Source organism: Gobius niger, assembly GCF_951799975.1.
Source record: "Gobius niger genome assembly, chromosome: 17".
NCBI classification, from domain to species: Eukaryota; Metazoa; Chordata; class Actinopteri; order Gobiiformes; family Gobiidae; genus Gobius; species Gobius niger.
This window is the reverse complement of record NC_136868.1, coordinates 21,111,379-21,117,502: the sequence shown is the minus strand read 5'-3', so window position 1 is coordinate 21,117,502 and position 6,124 is coordinate 21,111,379.

Below are 6,124 nucleotides of genomic sequence, written 5' to 3'. Positions count from 1 at the left end.
CTGAGCCTCAATTACTGCCTCTACAGCAGTTTGACGCCTCCATGACAGTCATCATGTCATAGCTGACAGCTAAAGAGATCACACTGTCAGCTCAAGATGACAGCAACCCAGTGTAAGATTTTATACATGATGAATTATCATATTAAGCACTACACCGATAATACAACACATGACTCTCTTAACAAACATGACTTTATTAACACATGCACATAATGCTGATGTAAAAAAATGTGTCTATCCTCCCAATGGGGATGTCAGAAAACAAATCCCTCCGTTTGCCATCTTTGTTATTGAAAATTTACACAAAAGAAATACACTGCTAAGTTGACCAAAGTAGCAAGAAAAAGTGTAGACTGAAATGTAACACTGCCAGCACACAAACCTTGAGCTGTGCCAGACTGTGCAAGATATTATCTGCTATCTTTTCTCACTTTTCTAATGTTTCAGTCTCTGCCTGTATACAGGATTTCCTCTGTTAAGATGAAATGCAATCTTCTAGAGGCCAAAACTCAGATCAGCAGCAGCAGCCTAAATCTCTCTTTGTTACAGAAGTTTGGGAAAACATTAAGCACTATATTTCTTTTACCGAGATTCCATTATTTTTGCCCATATTTTGAATAAATCAGTACATCTATCTTTTCTCGCCCGTAGAGGAGGATATTGTCATGCTTTTCTTTCTGTTTCACAAATAGGGGAGAATGTAACAGCTCACCAAACTGACAGGCCGCCATCTTTTAACACTTAATCTCGCACTCGTGTCTAATTTCCTGTCAATGTCATAATAATTAATGCAAAACATGACGAGGCAAACTTCCTCCATGCCCAGCTTGCATGTGAAGTAACTCTGAGCCAGATCTGAACAAAGACATTATATTTTGACCTGCATGAATTAACATGTAATAATTCATAACTTCCAATTTTTCCACATTCTAAGGACAAGGAACTTTCTGATCATAGTTTTATCTAGTTTGTTTGCAAGAATAATAGATCATAAAATAAACTTGGTTCAGAGACGGCGGTGAAATGCTGGTTTAATTGTGGCGGCCAGATGGCAGCACAGATGAACACTGAATTATATAAGGGTGTTTGTTCTCACTGAAAGAGTTTTTTACAAGGAAAAGATTTCAATGCATCTCCGGGGCGGCAGTGGCTCAATAGCTGAACGTCATTGAGCATTTACCTGTATTTTGAGAAAAAAGAAAGAAAAAAAAAAAGAAAATTGGGCCTCGAAGCTTTATTGAACCGGGCAGCACAAGGTGACATGGGGTGAAGAGCAGAGAGAGAGATTTAGCAAATTGTCAGAGCTGGGACTACGGCAGCAACCCCCAAAATAGCCAATCAATAACTCGGGACCCCATTGTAAAACATAATTAGTGTTCATTATAATATCAGCTGAAAAACCTAAACAATGAGTATCGCTGTGATGTCAGTGGGCAAAACTTCACTGGTCTCACCACCAGTGTAAGTGTACACTCTGAAAGTGTGAGCATATATGTCAGCAAATGCAGGGAGTGGGTCCAGTGAGTTTACATGCATGAAATTAACAATCAAATAAGCAGTTAACAGGACTATATGGAGTTTAAAAATGTCATAATTATGTATTTTCCTCCCCCTCCATGTTCCAACAATGTCCAATGGTGTAGAATGAGCCCTGACCTGTTCACCACAACTGCCTCTAAAATCCTGCACTGTCACTCAAAAACGCGTTAATTCGGGTCCGAACTGCCGTCATGCACGAGCCTAATATAGAAGGTGCAGTAGTGAGTATAAAATGGCTAACTTGCATCTAGCCCCTTTAAGATAAGATAAGAGAAGATGAGATGAGATAAGATGAGATGAGATAAGATGAGATGAGATGAGATGAGATAATCCTTTATTGATCTCACAATGGAGAAATTCACTTGTTACATTCGGCTCTCAATAAGATCACTCAGGGTGTGCAAAATAGACAGGAAATGTGCAAATAGTTAAATAGTAAAATGTGGTATCTTATGTGCAATGCGTAAAAGCAAAAAAGGTGGCAGAAATATAAAAATAAAATATAAAAATAAAATAAAATAAAATAAAATTAGAACAGACTATAAAAAGTAGAATATCAAGGTCAGTATTGGCAGTGCAAAGTTACAGTCCTAGTGCAGGTTGTCAATAAGTGACGCTGATACAGAGAATATTGCACATTTTGCAAAGGGGCTATTGCACATGTTACTTTACAGTCTTGTTGTACAGTCTGACAGCAGTGGGGATGAAGGCTCCCTCTTGTACTGAGGGTGTCTCAGTCTGTCACTGAAAGAGCTACTTTGCTCCTCTACAGTCCTGTGCAGTGGGTGGGAGGTGTTGTCCATGATGGAGGTGAGCTTGGCAAACATCCTCCTGTCACTCACCTCCTCCACATAGTACAGTGGGCAGCCCAGGACGGAGCTGGCCCTCCTGACCAGCTTGTTCCGTCTGTTCTTGTCCCGCTCTGTGCTGCTCGGGGCCCAGCACACGGCAGCGTAGTGGAGAGCAGAGGCCACCACAGAGTCATAAAAAGTCCTAAGCAGACGCCTGCTCACTCCGAACGACCTCAGTCTCCTCAGAAGGTGGAGGCGACTTTGGCCCTTCTTGTTGGTGTTGTGGGACCAGTCCAGTTTATTGTTGTGGTGAACACCCAGGTTCTTGAAACTGTCCACCACCTCAATGTCCTCCCCCTGGATTTTCAGTGGTGTGTGTGGTAGTGTCTTCCTGAAGTTATTGGATTTTTTTTATTCATGTACATGGGTCACAGTGTAGTGGATGAATGAGAGCCCTCACAGGTTTGACTTTGCAACATAGTGCAAATCATTTGAGCTTGTTCCAAATCTGGATAAATGGAGAGTTACATGGGGTTGCCATCCGGCGTAAAATCCTAAATGCAAAATGACCATTGTACTGGTGATATCAAACACTTTTTTTTATACCACCAAAATATACAATCATCTACTCTACTACTTCACACAGACTACTCACCAAACTGCAGCTCAAAGTCAGTATCAAATATTGGTACCTCGTGCATGACAGTGACAGAGGGGAGCGCCGGTGGGAAGTGTGATCTCAGAGGCACGTGTCATGGCCCCCTGCTCTGTGATCCCAGAGAGGAGATGATGGCTCACCTGCTGAACAAGACAGCAGACAGCAATCAGTCTGTATACAGAAGACACACAACGAGCAGGGTGTCACTCTCAAACTGTGACAGGAAGTGGATGGAAAAAAACTGCACCAAAACACTGCAAAAGTAAAAGTTCAAGGCCAATAATCCATTCATCCATCCACATCTCTGCTTCAAGAGCTGCCTCATGGGGAAACACAGTGCATGGATGAATGGATATACAGTAGTGTAGAAGATGTGAAAATTCCTGGCTCCGTCTTTGCCAAATCCTATCTACAAACTGCTAACACAATTCTAACAAAAGAAAATGAACAAAAATAGACATGACCGGATTGAGACAACAGCACAGCAAACATTGTCTGTATGACTTCAAAAGAACTGAGGGAATGTGTGCTGAACATCAGTGGGCTCTCTCTGCACCGACGCCTTTCATGGAGTAGAAACACAGTGTGAAGAAACATGCAGTGATGATGAATACTATTTATGTAAGGCTGCTTTATGTGCATCGCCTGCTGCTATAAAGAGAGCTCCATCTGATCAGACAAATCTCTGTCTGTCAGTGATCGTGGTGAGAAGATCCATGTTTGGGCAAAGGAGAAAATCTGCCTCCTAAGTTTAGCATGTTGCTGATTCAAAATGTCCAAATTGTAACGTTGTGTTGAGGGTGAAATAAGGCTAAAGCATTTGAACTGCCAGACCAAAGTAAGACAGTCTAAAAACAGTCTATAAACAGAAGCACACACAAGTACAGCATAGTCCCAAAGAAAACATATATATATATATATATATGGGATATTCCGAAATGATCATGTGTTGCAATGGGCCCGATATTGTTGCTTTTGCTGGTCAACAGTTTTAAAAATGTGTGTCACTGTGTCAGGGACTACACCAGTGACAATACAAAACACCCACAAACAAGTAGACTTAAAAATAGACCCGTATGAGAGGACACCAACCATGTTTAATGAGTTTGCTTATATTGTATTGTATCACCCTTGTCTGCATGTTTTGTTTTAGTATAGTTTTAAATGAAAGAATAATGACTAAACTACTACTTAAGGACAGTCCTTTGTTTATTTGGTTACTTATTTTACCTTATATAATTGTGCATAAGAGATCACAATAAATCACACATTTACCAGTTACAACCAATGGCCGCTGGCTGCCCTGCTTTTTGACCACAAACGTGGGGGCCGCCATTGCTCCGCCGTTGCTGCAGTACCTCCATATCGCCGCTAGGCCCCCATTGAAAAGCATTGGACTTTAGACACGTTAAAAACTACTTTAAAGCCTGGTTTCAATTGTTTCAACGCTAGACTAGGCTAGATCTTCCTCCTGAGATAACGCTGGGTTAATAACAATATATGAAACCAGGCTGGTTTTCGTAATATGATTTTTTGAAATCTCGTATTTAACGAGGCTCGGACTGTTAGCATTGGAGCAGCGCGAGCTACACGTCACGCAAGGGCCGAGTCTACGGTGAAAATCCCGCCCGTATGTCCTTTTTAGGAACATGCTTCGTCAGAGCTGGGGAGGGGGAGCCTGTAAATCCGCCATGAATTGCCCCACGGCCGTGGTCATTCTGGTAAACGGGGAGGAGTGAGCATAAGACGTCCATTATTTTCTACAGTCTATGGTTACAACATACGATATCTCTTTATATTAAGGGGTGCTCATTAAATATTAATATGGTAAGCATTGGCTATCTGTTTAGGATTACAGGTTAGGGTAGGCCATAGTATGGCAAAGGAACAACTAATAAAAACAGCAGTTGATTGAGGACCAGAACATTGATTCATGAGAAGCAAACCGAACATAACGACCCTACATAAAAATAGGCTTTGACTCAAACCTCACACTGTCTCACAATGACTAATCTAGATAACATAAAAAGTCTAAATAAACGAGTTACCAGTGACATCAATCTGCCTCGCACTCTCACTGTATAAATATATCATTAAATGGATGCTTGATGTTCCTCAGATTGTCACTCTGCACAGCTTTTCCACAGTTATGTCAAAATAGCGCCTCCGCGGGGCTAATCGGACTGGTATGTGGTGTTTATGCACCAGTGTGTGAACAGGACATCATGTACCGTAGTCAGCAGATGTGCATGTGTGTGCAACTGCAAATCATCTGAATATGAGAAGTTGAAGTTTACATTTGAAATGAGTGTATCACTTTATTTTACACTACCCTTGATACATTGTATTGGCCAAGTTCTGTACAATGTAATGGGCATTGTAACAATTTGTAATAGGTTGTACCTGAGGGTTAGATACACAATGGAATAATGTTATTAGGACTTTGCAGGTACATAATGTAAGACCCCAACTCTAACCCTGCCTTAAACCCTAACCCTGAAGGTCATATGTGTTATTACATTATGTACCTGCAAAGTACTAATACACATTATCCCGTTGTGCATGTACTACATAGATACAAGTTATTACAGATTGTTACAAAGCAGATTACATTTTTGTTAGGTACAATGTACGAATGTCGTGTAAAGTAAAGTGTTACCGCAATTAGCACAAAGAAGAGAAGAAAGATGTTGAAAAAAATAAACAAGTGAATCTACAATGACTTAGATTTATGTCATGTCAGTTCAGTGGTGCGGTACTGAACACTCACTGATTTACGATTCGCATTTAATGATAGAAGTTCCATAGGAGGTGTTTTTACAGCCAAAAGTGAAGCGTTCTGCAACTCTGACCCCAGACCCCGTCAGTCCTGGGCTTTAACAGGCGGCCCAAATACTGGCAGCGGCCCAAATACTGTGCAATTTCATTCAATATGGTCACTATGTGGTGCCCCTCAGAGCACTTCTATAGGATTTCCTGTAGAATCCCATAATTCATTCATCCCATCGGATTCATATAAGATTTTATCCTACTGTATGTGATTCCTGTAGGATTTTCAATATGATTCTTCTATTGGACAAAATTATATCGGATTTTCTATCAGATTCTTATAGGATTTTACTCTATATGATTCTTA